This window comes from Symphalangus syndactylus, chromosome 22, assembly GCF_028878055.3.
Source record: "Symphalangus syndactylus isolate Jambi chromosome 22, NHGRI_mSymSyn1-v2.1_pri, whole genome shotgun sequence".
In the NCBI taxonomy this organism is placed as follows: domain Eukaryota; kingdom Metazoa; phylum Chordata; class Mammalia; order Primates; family Hylobatidae; genus Symphalangus; species Symphalangus syndactylus.
In genome coordinates this window covers 65,842,159-65,858,559 of record NC_072444.2, presented here as the reverse complement: position 1 = coordinate 65,858,559, position 16,401 = coordinate 65,842,159, and the positions used below count along the sequence as shown (strand labels likewise).

The window sequence follows — 16,401 nt, the reverse complement described above, 5'->3', positions numbered from 1 at the left end:
TGTGTATACTGTTGCTGCTATCAGTCTTCTATTCAAACTATAATGGATTTGAGGCTACACATGGCTGCATAACATTCTAAGGATACCCAGACATTGAAAGAATATTTCCAGGTAGTCACTTAAAATGTTGGAAGTCTTTTATGTTACTCCATTTTCTCTGAGACTATCTATAAAAGTCATGAAAAAGCTTTATAATACTGATAAAGATATAACATGTATGACTTTTTGTTTGTTTTTATTTTTTTAAGGTCCAGAAAAACCCCTTTTATGTTATCTCAGAGGGCTATGCATCAAGCTGCTCACAGCCCTTGGGTGTTACCTTCTAGCATAAGTTGCAAAGGCAAAACATAATATCCTGAGCCATTTTGACATCGATTTAAAGGACCGATAAGTTTATTCTCCCGTTTGGGGCACGTAGTGCTGTTTTCTCTTTCTGACAGTGCCTGAGAGAAGGACAGAAATCATGGTTTCCATTTACCTTGCAGCTTCCAGCAGCACCTATTATAGTGTTTTCCACAGAGTAGACACTCAATAAATGTTGCCAACTGACAAAGGCAAATGATAGTAGTCATCCTATGGCATATGACCTCCTGGAGGAAATGTAAGTGCCTCACCCCTATCATAAATATCTGCCTGTGGCCACGAACACACAAAAGATTTTTAGCTCCCACAGCCACGTTGCAGGTGTGTTTCTCTGGTAAACCTCCAGGTCTCAGGCCCTCATTTTCAAGCAGGACTTTGAAAAAAAAATGTGGCGTTAGAACAGTACATTTTCCTTAAGTTTTTATTTCACTTTTTAGGGTTTGAAAAGGTTCAGTAAAGCTGTTAGTTCTATAAAGAAAGAGACTCATTGAGTAGAAGGGAAATTAATGTATTAAAGAAATAGGCAAATCACAAGGGAAAGCTCTTCTTTAGGAAATAATGCTTTCAATAAATTTCTAAGAAATTTAGATGTAGAAAATCATTACTTTGTGCAATAAGAGTCTCTTCCAATACTTCTTACTGGATTATATTAGGATTTCTATTGTACATAACTAATAAAATTCAAAACTGCTATCTAAAGCCAAATTCCCTTCTATGTAAACATGTTCAAAAAAAAAAAAAAAAAAAGAATGCTTTTTTGTACCCTTCTTTCCCCTACCAGGAAAGCAGTTTGTTGGAACAGATAACTGGATTTAGAATAGAAAACCACATTTAAATCATGCTGTATTCCATATTATTTCACTTTGGACAAATTACTTAATTTCTTCTAGCTTCACTTTTCTTAAGAATTATAATGTCTAACTTATAAAAAGCTTGATGCAACGGTTAAAAATGAGGCATATGTGCAAAAGGCTTCAGCATCTCATCCACGGTAGTAGCTCTGTAAACTAGTATCTGAAGTTCTTCATGCTCAGTCATTCTCCGTATTTCACAGACACCTCTAGCTCATTCTAAATTGATCTGGCAAACTCCTACTTGCCCTTCAAGTTTCTACTCGAGCATCATGCTGTAAAGTTTTCCTTGATTTCCTCTAGCAGATGTTAGGAACCTCCCGTTTAGAGCCATGTTCATCTTGAGTACTAATTGTTTCTTTGAATGAATGATCTCTTAATACTCTCTGACCTCCTTGCTGGCAGAACTGTGTGTTGTTTTCACCTGTCTAGCTTTTGCTTATTGTACATTGCTGTCTTCTAGTAGGTGCTGTGTGACTATTTGGAGGTTAGATTAACCTGAAGTAGGTGAATATGCCCCCATCTGCATAAAAATGCTTATAAATTTTGCACTAAGATATTGAAAGTAACTATTACATAGGTGGGATACATCTGTTTTAGGGGTTCTAACTTGTATGGAGAGATGTTCCCTCCTAACAGAAAGTCTTGGTAGGACCGCCATGTATTCCCTTGCTGCTCTCTGCTCCAGGTCTGATAGGCTGACTTGGAGATGGGAAGAAAGGGAGCACAAGACAGACCACAAATCAGAAGGAATGAACATCATCCTAGTACAGTATGTCCTGGGTACCAGCATAATACACCAAATACATACACACTAATATTTCTGAATGAATAGACTTCACTCTACTTTATTTACAAGGAATGACAGTTTGGAGACAATCAACTGGTTTCATCAACTCTAGTCCACATTCTATTTCCCTGAAACTCAGATTGATGAATCTACATTTCTGCCACCACAGGCCTATATTTACCATCAGTGGTATGTAAGTGGGATGCCTATTTTCTGCAAACACTTTTTTTCTAGCCCATTTCAGCAGCCACCAATATGTTCCTTCTCATTTCCACAAGTATTATGTATTGTTGGCAGAAATGGAACCATTGGTGTGCAGAGCAATAAGCAATCTTCTGGTGATACGTTTGATACCACCCTGCTTTGTGCTGAAGGAATTTCCATTGGCTGGCTTCTGAGGGTGTCTGTGCATGAAGAGATGGATTGAATCAAATGGGCTGGTTCATTGTTGGGTCCCCTTGCAGGACCACTGAGCAATGTGGTGATCCTCATATGACCTATTTGTGCAGACTTTTTCTTTGTATTGCTTTTCGTTTGTTCTTGACTCACACACACACACAATATTATACTAACCTCCTTAAAAAAACCTGATTAGTTCAATTCAGTTAATTGTTTTTATTTTTATTTTTACTTTTTAAATATATGCTTATTGCATTGGGCCTTGTGTTATGTAACCAAAGCTTAAAAGGTCCAGGAACTCTAACTGATCCAATTTTGAACAATTTACACATCAAAAAGGATAATGATAGTAATGGGTTATGACACATTAATAGAAAGAGACTCATTGAGTAGAAGTGAAATTAGTGTAATTAAAGAAATAGGCAAATCACAAGGGAAAGCTCTTCTTTAGGAAATAATGCTTTCAATAAATTTCTAAGAAATTTAGATGTAGAAAATCATTACTTCCAATTGTTAATATATATGCTTTTGATCCGGTCAAGAAACACTAATACCTGCTGAAATCAATGGGTGACATGTTCTAAAAAATAGAGAACGTTCATATAGTCTCAAACTATCACTCCACAGATGGCTTATTAACTAATAGAGGGGAAAGTTACCTTTACAGAGGCAAATCTGGAAAATAGTTAAGCAAGTGATCAAAATTAACGTCACCAGTTAGAGAACAAGCAGACCTGATGCTTCCTCTGGCATGCATGAAAACCACCAATATTGCCTGCGTAGTATTGCCAAATATGTAACCCAGATCTAACCACGAGGAAACAAAAAGACAATTCTATATCCTTGGGCATTTTATCTAGCCTGGAATTCTTCAAAGGTCAATGTCTACAAGGAATGGTAGGGAAACTATTCTAGATTAAAATAGGTGAAGGAGATGAAAAACAACTGCGATGAGTGATTCTTGATTAAAACTTGAATTAAAAACTATAATAAAAGACAAATTTGAGCATAGACTCTATATTAGGCAATGCTATTGTATCCATATTAAGACTATTGGTTGTCATAATGGTAACACGGTTATGGATTAGTTTGCTAGGTCTGCCATAACAGAATACCACAGACTTGGTGGCTTAAACAACAGAAATTCATTTTGTCATGGTTCTGAAGGCTGATAGTCTCAGATCAAGATGTTAGTAGGTTTGGTTTCTTGAGGCCTCTCTCTTTCTTTGGCTGGCAGATGGTCACCTTCTCGCCATGTCCTCACGTGGTCTTAACTTGGTGTGTGCATTCCTGATGCCTCTCTGTGGGTCCTCATTTTCTCTTCTCACAAGGACATTAGATTGGTGTGCAGACTAACGTCCTCATTTTAACTACATCCTCTTTAAAGTTCTATTTTCAAATACAGTCACATTCTGAGGTACTAACAGTTAAGGTTTCAACACACAAATTTTGGAGAGACAAAATTCAGTCTATAAGAGGTTACATTATAAAAATGTTCTATTCTTTAGGAGACACATGAAGTGAAGTATCATGAAGTTTGCAATTTATTTTAAAAGGTTCAACAGGAAAACAATGTTTGTCTATATATGTGTATAATAAACACAAACACAGTTTTTTTCCCTCCCCCCACCCCATGTCTCTTTCTCTCCTCTTTACCTCTCCCTCTTCTCTCTTAGGGCAACATTTTAACAATTGGTGAGTCTAGACGAAAGGTATTCCTTGAATTTAAGGTTCGAAAACTTTCAGTATAATAAATTAGGAAAAAAGCAAGAAACGCAAAGCATGGCTTTACTCCATAAGAAGCTTTTATTTAAGAAACAGAGGCCGGGCGCAGTGGCTCACGCCTGCTATCCCAGCACTTTGGGAGGCCGAGGTGGGCGGATCACGAGGTCAGGAGATCGAGACCACAGTGAAACCCTGTCTCTACTAAAAATACAAAAAATTAGCCGGGCGTGGTGGCGGGCGCCTGTAGTCCCAGCTACTCAGAGAGGCTGAGGCAGGAGAATGGCGTGAACCCGGGAGGCGGAGCTTGCAGTGAGCCAAGATCGCACCACTGCACTCCAGCCTGGGCGACAGAGCGAGACTCCGTCTCAAAAAAAAAAAAAAACAAAAGAGATAGAGACCATCCTGGCCAACACGGTGAAACCCCGTCTCTACTAAAAATACAAAAATTTAGCCCGGCGTGGGAGTGGGCGCCTGTAGTCCCAGTTACTCGGGGGGCTGAGGCAGGAGAATGGTGTGAGCCTGGAAGGCGGAGCTTGCAGTGAGCCGAGATGGCGCCACTGCACTCCAGCCTGGGCAACAGAGCAAGACTCTGTCTAAAAAAAAAAAAAAAAAAGAAGAAACAGAAGTATCTATAGACAAGACTCACACAAAATGATAAATGATGAAATAAAGATAGGTACATTTTACCCCCACAAAAGGAATCTTTTTATTTACTCTCCTTCTGAATCTGAGACCACAACAAAGTATATATAAATTGTACTATAACATGCAACAACAAAATATAATTGGTAGGAGTTTGCCATTTCTCTATGGTTTATTACTTACATTTTCAATTTAACATACATTGTCAGTACAATAAAAATGCTTTTAAATAACGTTCCTTAACATTTTTGCTTGTTCTGAAATTCATTTGGCATATCTAGACTCCTCATAAGATAATGGGAATGCACACACTGGGTGAAACTTTTGTACCCTCTAACCAATTCTGTATCAAAAGGTACTATCATTTTCCATAAAAACATATTTTTAAAGTTAGACTCCAATTTTTCTTGTGATATTTATGAATGAGGTATCCATGAACAGATCTATTTAATTTTTCAGCTTTTAATAATAATAAAAACATTTTTTCAATGCTAAGATTTTTATTCAAATGCCAGTTCTACTAAGAACTGCTTATCTATTTACTTGTTTAATCCTCACACCAACCATATAAAAGTATTGTTATTTTCTCTATTTTGCAGATAAGGTAATAGAACCACAGAAAGGTTAAGTAACTTATTCCCAGCTGATAAATATTAGAACCAGGTTTTTAATAAAAATAGTTATCTTAGTTCATTTTCTGTTGCTTATAATAGAATTCCTGAAACTGGTTATAAAGAAACAAAATGTATTTCTTACAGTTCTGAATGAAGGCTGTGAAGTCCAAGGTCGGGGGGTGAATCTGGTGAGGGCCCTCTTGCCAATGAGGACTCACTGCAGAGTCCTGAGGTAGCACAGGGCATCAGATGGTAAGGGGGCTGAACACTAACTCTGATCTCTTCCTCTTCTAATAAAGCCACCAGTCCCACTCCTGTGATAACCCATTAATCCATTAACCTATTAATCCATTAATCCATAAATGGATTAATCCACTTATGAAAGCAGAGCTCTTATGACCCAATCACCTCTTAAAGGCGTCACTTTTAATGTCGCAACATTGGTAATTAAGTTTTTAACATGAGTTTCAGAGGGGACAAATATTCAAACCATGACAGTAGTTCTTGCCTTAAGCCCATAAATTTAACCATTATGCTATGCTGCATCTCTTAGGGTAAAGTAAAAACTTTGTCTTATTTAGTACTGTGCTATTCATTGGGCAAAGTTGTATTTTTTTTTTTTTTTTTTTTTTTATCATTCCTGTCCCTTCTTCTTCATTTTACCTCCATTCATTTTACCACAGTCTGAATATTAAATGTGTTAAGTTCTAGCTAACATTTGTATGCCTTTTCTATGTTTTCTTTAGACTTGTTTAATTGCTAGAATACTACTTCTCAAACAAGGGTAATACAAATTTAGTTATATTTTTAGATATAGGAAATTTATAACCAAGGTGAAAGATTCATGGAGACTAAAGCTATTAATAGAAATGGGTTTTGTTATTCAAATATTCTTATAAGAATATTCTTCCACCTTTCTCCCACTTTTAACAATTGGAGACTCCTTGATTCAAAATCTCCAAAGAAATAATTTGATTAGCTTGGGTCATTAGTTAATGCATAGGGCATATATTTGTTACTCTTGGGTCAGGTGCATATTCTTGATTGGTTGCTTGTGATCAAAGGTGGTGGTTGGGGAGGATCAGAATGGGATCACATAACATAAAATATGGCCACTTTGGCCCATGCTCATAACAGGGTGAAGACGGTCACAATGAGTTGTGCCTGGTAGTGTCTATTAAAATGCAATGGTTTTATTCATTTTATTCATAGTCATTTTTTAACCTGTCCCTACATGTTCAGAATCCTAATCATGGTATTGCATTTCTATAAGAAAAACACACCTGTCTACCCCAGTAATAGCCTATACTCTACCCCTACTGCCACACCTGATCATGGATTATGGTAAAGCCTTCAGTGAGGTTTATTACAGCTTTCTAAAAGCTCTATAACTAGAAGTAAACATAGCACTCCACTTACAATTCTCCATGATAAGAGTTACATGGGTAAGATAATATTTTCCATTTTGTTCTAATACTCCTGTTGATTATTCCCCACCTGTTTTGGCCACTGCAGCACATTAGGCTGATGTCCTCAGACAGTCATGTATTCTGATTGTAGTCTCCACAAACCAAGTAGAAGAAAGATAGTAAGATGAGATCACCTGTGTGGACCAACTGAGTAAGTAATAAGAGAAGAGCTCAGCTTTCTATCCAAATCATTGGAATTCGTTCCCTAAAAGGATTACCTTACACTTGCTCATTTGAACCTCACATGACATATTTCTGCCAAGCTATGGCCTCTTGAGATTTTCCTACAGTTGATGCACATTGACTTGGCATTTCACTACTCTTTTAGTAAAAGCTTAGCATCGTTGCTAACTTGGAGATTCTCAGTGTGCTATTTCTTTTCAATTATTTATACAAATGTAAATAAGAATTGTCTTGGAATGGAGCTATAGAGACTTTCTCTTTTTCATTTCACACAGAGAACTGTTCCTTTGTCTTTTTTCCTTTGTCATGACTAGATCATATTTTTATTGAGACAAAAGGTAATTTTAATATAGAATTTCATTAAAATCTTTATAAAAAGCATTGACAATATTGTATCTGCTGGTAACCTTTTATTTGAAAAATCCATTTGTATTTTCTCAAAGAGCTCTCTGCAGATTCAGTCTGTAGGTATTGTCTGGCAAATCTGTGAAAAAATCTGAGAATCTTGGTGGCATGGAGTTGGACCTTTCTCAGCTTTTATCACCAGTACCCAGCAATGGGCTTGTGTATTACTAGAGACAGCTCAGTTCCATTAAAGTTCTACTGTGCCTCTTAGCAGTATCTCACTTTTTCTTCTATAGCCTAAATTTTTCTATTACTAGAGTTCAGTAGCTAATTTAATATGCAAATGAGACTCACCAAGCTATTTTTCCCTACCCACCACCCACCATAGAAATCAACTTTTTTGAGGCAAGTTCTTATTCTTCCAGTAAACTGACATTTATTCCTTGAAACCTGTATATATAAAATTACCTTTATTGCCTATCATCACCCCCAAATCTTAGTTAAAACGCCTTGCAAGAAAGGGCACCCTATGAAACACGAAGTGCGTAAGAGAGGAAGGAGGGAAACATGTTCACGTTGGGTGTCTTCTACATGCTAAACACTGCATTTCATTTAATCCTTTCAACCTCATTCTTAGGCATTTTTCTTTTTTTTTAATTTTATGAATAAAAAATCTGGGGCTCAGAAGTTAAGTGTGGCAGTTACTCCTTATCCACAGGGGATACAGCCCAGGACCCCCAGAGGGTGCCTTAAAATCACAGATAGTATTGAACCCTGTATATTCAAATTGTATATTTCTAATACAAAAATCTGAGACCTGAACTGTTCCAGAATCCCAAACATTGTAAGCATCAACACGATACTCAAACCAAATTCTCTACTGGGTGCAGTGGTTCATGCCTGTAATCCCAGCACTTTGGGAGGCCAAGACAGGAGGATTGCTTGAGCTCCAGAGTTCACAACTGGCTGGGGAAACATGGCAAAACCCCATCTTTACAAAAATTACAAAAATTTATCTGGCATGGTGGTGTGTGCCTGTGGTTCTAGCTACCTGAGAGGACTAAGGGGGGGGGACCCCATACAAGGTGGGTATGCTGGAGAAAGGGAAGCATCACATCCCAGGCAGGTAAGAGCAGGATGGTTATCACACTGCTAAGAATGGTCTGCGGTTTAAAACTTAGGAAGTTTATTTCTATAATTTCCTATTTAATATCTGTGGACTGCAGTTGACCATAGGTAACTGAAATCTCCAAAAGTGAAATCAAGGATATGGGGATACTACTGTAACTTCCTCAGAATGAAATAGAGACAGAGTTGAAATTAAAACACAGGTCAATCTGTGTCTTTTGTATGCACCATCTTTTACCAAGCCTGACATGTACAGTGCCTAACAAAATGGATGCTCAGTAAGTATTTGATGAATGAAAGAATAAATTAATAGCTGTCTCTGAAGTTTTTTACACTACTTTTGCATATGCTACCACGTTTGTTCAAGGAGTTGTTTTAAGTCGTAATGTCAAGGTTAATCAGAAATAGAATATTATTTACTTTTTTTTGTTTTTTTGTTTTTGAGACGGAGTTCACTCTTGTTGCCCAGGCTGGAGTGCAATGGCACTGTCTCGGCTCACCGCAACCTCCGCCTCCCAGGTTCAAGCGCTTCTCCTGCCTCAGCCTCCCAAGTAGCTGGGATTACAGGCACGCACCACCATGCCTGGCTAATTTTGTATTTTTAGTAGAGACGGGGTTTCTCCATATTGGTCAGGCTGGTCTCGACCTCCCGACCTCAGGTGATCCGCCCACCTCAGGCTCCCAAAGTGCTGGGATTACAGGCGTGAGCCACCGCGCCCGGCCTATTATTTACTTTTAAGACAGGAAAGGCAGGTTATGAAACAAAATAATATTAAGGAGCTAAAGACAGGGTCACAAGGCTGGAATCAAAAATATAAGGATGCAGAAAAAACAGAACCAGCCACTAAGAAGCAAAATCAGTAAGATTTTGCTAACTACAGAAAGTTTAGGAATACCAGACAGCAGAACTTGGAATTTCGGAGAAAACACCAAAGCATGAGCAAACAAATCAAGGCATGAACAGCAAGTGCCTGCCAGAGAGGGATAAACCTAGGATCCCCAAAAGTCTGCTCGCCATATCCTCCCGCCATTAAGGGCTTCTTGATCAATTTCTATGTGCCTAATCTATTTGCTTTCCAATAGGGTTTTATATCCTGAGTGTGAGCTGATCATGATTCCAAAAGGGTGAGCTCTATTTAGCCTATAGCTTATATTGAAATAAACTATTTTTGTCAAGCTATTTCCTTTTGACACTAGACACGTATTAGTGGAGCATATTGGCATAAAAATTTAGACATAATGATATTGAACAAGTCCTTTAAAAATTGGGCATGATTTATATCTAGGATTATTCCACAAAGATTATAGTCCTTGCTCTCAAATTGCTTAGAATCTAATGCTGGATTCAAAACGATTTACTTTTAATGGCAAAACCACAGTTACTTTTGCACCAACCTAATAGTATACCTCATGATCAATGAGATCATCTTTGACAAGGTTTCTACGTAGTCTTCATAAAATTAATTTTCCCGAACCCAGTGCGCTAACATTAACTACTATTTATTAATGATTATGAAAATTTGTATACAGACTAGTGTAAAGTTCTAACTAAAATAGGGCTGTCCTTGAATAGTTGATCATATCTATTCATGAAAAGAGAGAAGGAAGGGAAGGAAGGAAACTAAAGATTAAGGCTTTTTAGAGCATTATTGCTTGCAGGATTATTATAGTGTGCTGAAATATAAAAGGCTTGTGAGTCTGTTGTGCTCACTTTCAGTTCGCAATTTTGTAGCACTTAGGCGTGCTATCATCCTTATTTACATATGTAGGAAAACTGATGAATAATGCACATGCATCAATTAACCTTTCACAGTCCCTCAGCACATTACAGCTCTGCCTACAGTTACTTCAGTTGTCCCAGTACTTCAGTAGAAACTCAAAAGTGCAGTGTTGTTATTGCTGTCATTTGTGTTTATTAGATACAGAAAATGTTTTGTGTGCTATAGAGAGAATTGACTCCTTTTCCCAGAGCTCTTACCTTCCAATTGGAAAAGAAAGACGGGAAGTCTGAATACTGTTTTTGTTTTGTTTTGTTTTGTTTTGTTTTTTATACTTGCAAATGATAGTCAAAATTCAATGTAAATAGAACTATAAGAAAGTGTTGGTTTATAAGTACATGATACTATACAGAACAGAAAAATATTGGGAGGAAATTGAGTATAGTACATTTCCATACAGTAAGAGGCCTGGAGTTTTAAATCAAACCCTGTAATTACTTATCTGCATGATCCTGGGCAAAGCACTTTATCTCCCTAGGTCTCTGTTACACTTTAATAATCTCACTATCCAATGTGGAGAAAAGAGAATTTATCATGGTAATATAGAGGGCAACGTTAACTCAGAGTTTATTTTCATTTGCTACAATTAGCGCTACAGTTTGAATTCTTTTTTTTTAATTGACAGCATTATTTGCAGTCTTTGTTTACCATTTGTAAATTCTGGTTAGTAGAACCACTATTTAATATAATAGTTAAAAGCGGCCTTAACACATTCCCTGGGACAACTCAAAGGTTATGTATGAGCAAAAAGAAAGAGAACACTTCTTTCTTCATGCTTGCTTCGTTTCTCTTTCTCCCTCCCGCTTGGCAGCCTTTTTCTGTTGCACTTACACATGCCTCAGATACAGTGACCGATGCCCTTGCTTTATATGTCTGTTCAAGCCATCAACCACTTCCAGCTTTCTGTGTCACGGTTTTAAAAACCTAAGTCAAATAAGCTGATTGACTCAGTCCAACTAATGTATTAGATGCCACAGGTCATTCAACACTGGTCTAATTAGCTAGGAAAAGGAGGCAGGGGTGGAAGGTTCTGCCATGTCAACGAAGCTGGACTGCAGGAGTGAAATTCTGTGGGAGAATGAAGGGCTTTTTTCTTAAGGAAAAAAAAAATGAACTGGACAGATATTCTAAACTGAAATTTCAAACCATAGCATTTTCCGTTTTACAAATAATGCCAATGTTAGACACTGCTTACTAGGTTCATGATAGATAATACAATTTATTTAGAACGGCCTCAATACACTTGACAGCGGGACATTTGACTTCTGTTTTTCCCGTAGTGATGGTAAGTGTTCCAGTTACCATTTGCCTCAACCATGCATATTTATAAAATAAGTAGTTTTTAGTTGTGTTAGGAAAGTTCATCCAAATAAGCTTAAAAAAAAAGGAAATTTAATGGCTCAAATTTCATTTGGGTCCAACAGTTTAAAAAAAAAAAAAAATTCCTACCTGAAGCTCTCACTCAAGTTCTGAGATTGACTCAGATTGGAGTTTTACCCAAATCAAGTTAGACGGAAACTGGCAGAGAAGTGGTCTCCCAAAGAATTTTGGATACTGTATTAGTCAAAATTCTATCAAGGAAACAGAGCCAGTAAGATATATAAATACAGAAAGATTTCTTATAAGAAATTGGCTTAGGCACTTGGGAGTCTGGCTAGTTAGATTGAAATCTGTAGGGCAGGCAATCGGGAAGGGAAGGCTGGAAATCTTAGGCAAGAGCTGATGCAGTAATCCACAGAAGGAACTTCTTCCTCAGGGGAAATCCCAGTTCTGCTCTTAAATTCTTTTAATTGATTAAATCAGGCCCACCAAAGTGTTGAAGATAATCATCTTTACTTAAAGACAGCCAACTATAGATGCAAAAGACCTTCAAAACAGCACCTAGATTAGTGTTTGAGTAACTGTGGACTACACCTTGCCAAGTTAACACATAAACTGAATATCATCAAATCTGATATTAGAAAAAATAAAGACATGCAGACTGAGCAGCAAACAATAATCTAAGACCTTCACAGGAAGAATTCTAATCCAAGTGTGATTGAAACAATCTGTTTTCTTTGAAAAACTAATTGGCCTATATGTAATAAATTGCAAAAATTGGGACAAAATACCATTATCGCATAGCCTACTTTTTTTTTATTTTTATTTATTTATTTTTTTAGATGGAGTCTCGCTCAGCCACCTAGGCTGGAGAGCAGTGGCACAATCTCAGCTCACTGCAACCTCCACTTCCTGAGTTCTAGTGATTCTTCTGCCTCAGCCTCCCGAGTAGCTGGGACTAGAGGCATACACTGCCACGCCTGGCTAATTTTTTAATATTTTTAGTAGAGATGGGGTTTCGCCATATTGGCCAGGCTGGTCTCGAACTCCTGGCCTCGTGATCTGCCCACCTCGGGCTCCCAAAGTGCTGGGATTACAGGCTTGAGCCACTGCACCCAGCCTAGCCTACTATTTTAAATTCTTTGATTATGAGACTAACAAGAGCTTGTTTCCAGACATTGCATCCACCTATCATTCAATGAACAATCTGCAGAGCTACCCATCTCAGTCATCCCTAAGTATTCATAAATTCAAAAGCATCTTTATCCTCATTGGTCTTGCTCTGTATTTTCTCTAGAGGTGGAGGCCAGGTGCTTTAGAATTCCCTGTTGTAGTCTCAGAACCTAGGGTCTAGTTTTCTGGAAAGAAATTAATAAACAGCCAGGGAAGACAGGGCTGGTTAAAAAATGTTTCTAATATTTTGCTATTATCAATAAGGTTACAGTAAATAACTTAGTGTATGTGCTGTTTCTTATTTGTTAAGATGCATCCTCAGGTTGAATTTTAGAAACAAGAATTGCTGGATCAAATGGTAAGTGAATATTTAATGTTGTTAGATACTGCCAAATTTCCCACCACAGTGATTATAGGAATTGGAGATTTCAGCAAGCTCCCCTGGTGATTATTATGCACAATATAGTTTAAGAATCACTATTTTAGAGCATGGACATTTACCTTTTCAAGTATTAATCTTCTTGCCAGAAAAATGCACCTGTAGGAATATATAATTGCTGGCATACCTGCCAACACAGCCCTACACAGCTGGTTGTTGATGGAACCCCTGAAGCTCAACCTGGTCAAGAAACCCTGGCCTAGAAGCATCTGCAATTATCAAAATGCATGTTTTGCCAATGGAGTGAGGACAGTTGTTTCCCTTCACCAGCTTCATTTGGCCTTTTTAGTCTTAAACACCTAACTTGAGCTTGATACTGCATTCCTGCCTAAAACTAAACCAACAAATTTAGATAAAACCATCATAAAGAAAGTATTGCTGTACAGAACTTTTGCCTTACTTTTTTCTAAGTACATCTGCCCCTCACAGCAAGGACAGTGAGCACTGAACAAAGAAATCTTGATCTTTCTACAGTGTGATTTAATCTGTATAATCATATGATTTTATCATCACTGCAATATTATTGCACAATGTGTTCCAACATGAAAATGAGATGTGTACACAAGTATAAACAATGAATACTATAAAAGAAAGCTGTGCTGTAGTTAAAGTTTCATGTTTCAACACTGCTCTCCTCCATTTAGTAGGAATTTGAAACAGAAATTGACAGTTCAGCTAACTGGTATTTAGCATAGTGGTGAACCAGGTTTGTTCAGCAGTCCACAACTTCGTGGATACTTACCTTAGTCACTTCTGAGACAGCCACCTGTGTTATTTCAGCTCAGAACAATGCCCTCACGAGCCAATAGGACTTCCTTAAGTGCAGAATCAGGTTACACACCTCTGTATATCTCAAAGAGCAACTTTTGAATTCTAGTATATTACATCAAATCCTTTACTGTTCCACATGAATCACGTATATTGAGCATGAGCTTTTCAATACTGGTATCCTGAAAACTGATCCCTGAAGGAGTCCTAAAATAGTACTGCCCTTGGTCATGAAAAGTAATATGCCAAAACATAAACTTCATTCTTTGTATTAAATGGAATGACACTTTGAGATCTTATAAAACAAGTAGACTTATTGGGAAAAATACGAAAGAACACTAAGTTAAAATATATTATGTGAAAATTAATATTATATTGCAATGCTGCTCTCTACTCAATTGAAATCCTTGCCTCTATTCAGTTTTAATTATGAAATCCTACTGACTCAGTCTCCAAATTATTTTTTGAATCTCTTCTCTTTTCCATTTCTACTTTCTACATTAGTGCATAACTACCAAACTGGTATCTCCCTATCCATCACCCAAAACTTTTAATCTGTCCTCCTCACAGGGGACAGTATTTTATTCTTAAAATTAGGGTTGCTTATATAAAGTAAACAAAGAAGCAAAACTTGTGCTAGATTTGAGAGCCAGTCTAACGCTTTTAGGAATACATCCGAGTTCTGTTATAGTCTGATATCACAGGTAACATAAAGTGAATATTGAAGAAATGTCATTAAAGATGAAAATTGGCTAGATACAGGAATACTCAAATCTAACCCTGAACTAATCACTACTCCTTACAAGTTCTCCAAGGGAACTGTATGCAAAAAGGACAATGAAAATGAACTGAACAAAGTAATAATCTATGATTAGTTAGTAATTTAGGCCTGAAATATAATTCCAGTGAGCTATGCTGTATAATCCGGAAAACGTATTCTTCTATGCTAGAATGGTCTTATCTTTATTTTTTACCCTTTAACCTAACTTCAAGTCTGAGTCTTATATCTTATTATTTCCATATGAGGAAATTTATAAAGAGCCTGTCAAAGGCCAGATGAAAAAAAATTATATATATGTAATAAATGTGTTATATATATATGTAAAACATATTATATATATATATATATAGAGAGAGAGAGAGAGAGAGAACTTAGTATGTGCAGACATATGGCTAAGTTCTAAGCATATAACACTGAATAAAGCAAATATAGCCTCTTGGAGGTTGTAGTCTGCTTAATAGATTTTACACAACTTTATATGTGTGTGTATCTATTTTATGCAAGTAAAATAAGAAGTAGTGTTATAAAAATACAGAATACCATGAGATTATGTCAGGTAGATCTAACTGATATTGGAAAAACAGAAAAGATCTTTCACAGGAACTGACATCTAAGTTGAAAACTAAAGCCAAGGTTGGAAAATCATAGCAGACATTAACTTCTAGGCTAAGGGAAAATCTATATGAAGTGCAGAAAGGGAGAAAATGCTTGGATTTTTTAAGGAACAGAAAGACAGCCAAGGTATTTGGACTGGATGTCCAAGGTGTTAGGAGTGAGGAAAGATACCGCTAGGTGAAACTGGAGAGAGAGGCGGAAACCAGCGCATGTTCGCCATTGTTAGTAATGTTAAGACTGTAAGATTTGATTCCTATTTCTCTCAGCAGCTATAGGAAGGTTTATAACACGTAATCTACTTTTCATGTTAATGTGATCTCTTTGGCTACGATAAGAAAAATGGCTTAAGAAACTGAGATACAGTGTTAATTTCTAAGTAACAGATGACTGTTACTTGGTTTAGGAAAGAGGAGCAGAGAAAGAGATAAATATACAGATTTGAGATATACATTGAAAACATAACTGGCAGGATGTGGTGATAAGTTGGACATAGAGGATAGAGTAGAAGGTATGAAGGATGAATGCCTGATTTCTGGAATAAACCATTGGATAGAAGGAAGCGCTTTTTGCCAAAATGGAGAAAAGTGAAGGAACAGATTTGGAGAGAAAGAGCAGGAATTTAATACTAGGTATGTTACATTTGAGATATCCAAAAGAATCTCAGCAAAATATCAACAAAACAACTATGTTTATGAGTCAGAAGTTTGGATGACAGGCTAGAATATTAGTGAGTTATTGTAACATTAATGAAAGTCATTGGAACATTCAAGATTGTCTATGAGAGAATTCTAAGATTCCAAGACTGAACCTGAAATACTCCATTAGTAGAATTCTGGACCTAATGTAGAAAGAAGAGGTGGAGAAAGTAACTGAGGAAAAACTAGCCAGGTAGGAAGAAAACCAAGAGAGTGCTAAAGGAAAAAAAATGCCAAAAAGGAGAAAGTAATGAATTTGGCCTGATGCTACGGAGAGGTCATAAAAGGAGGCTGGGAAAAGTCCGTTGTTTTAACCACATGAA

At 37.0% G+C, this 16,401-nt stretch overlaps 1 protein-coding gene across 2 annotated transcripts in view; it reads left to right on the top strand.

Moving 5' to 3' along the window:
- LRP1B (LDL receptor related protein 1B) overlaps positions 1-16,401 on the top strand; it is a 1,943,477-nt gene that overhangs the window by 1,066,430 nt on the left and 860,646 nt on the right. The gene's annotated exons all lie outside the window — the stretch shown is intronic.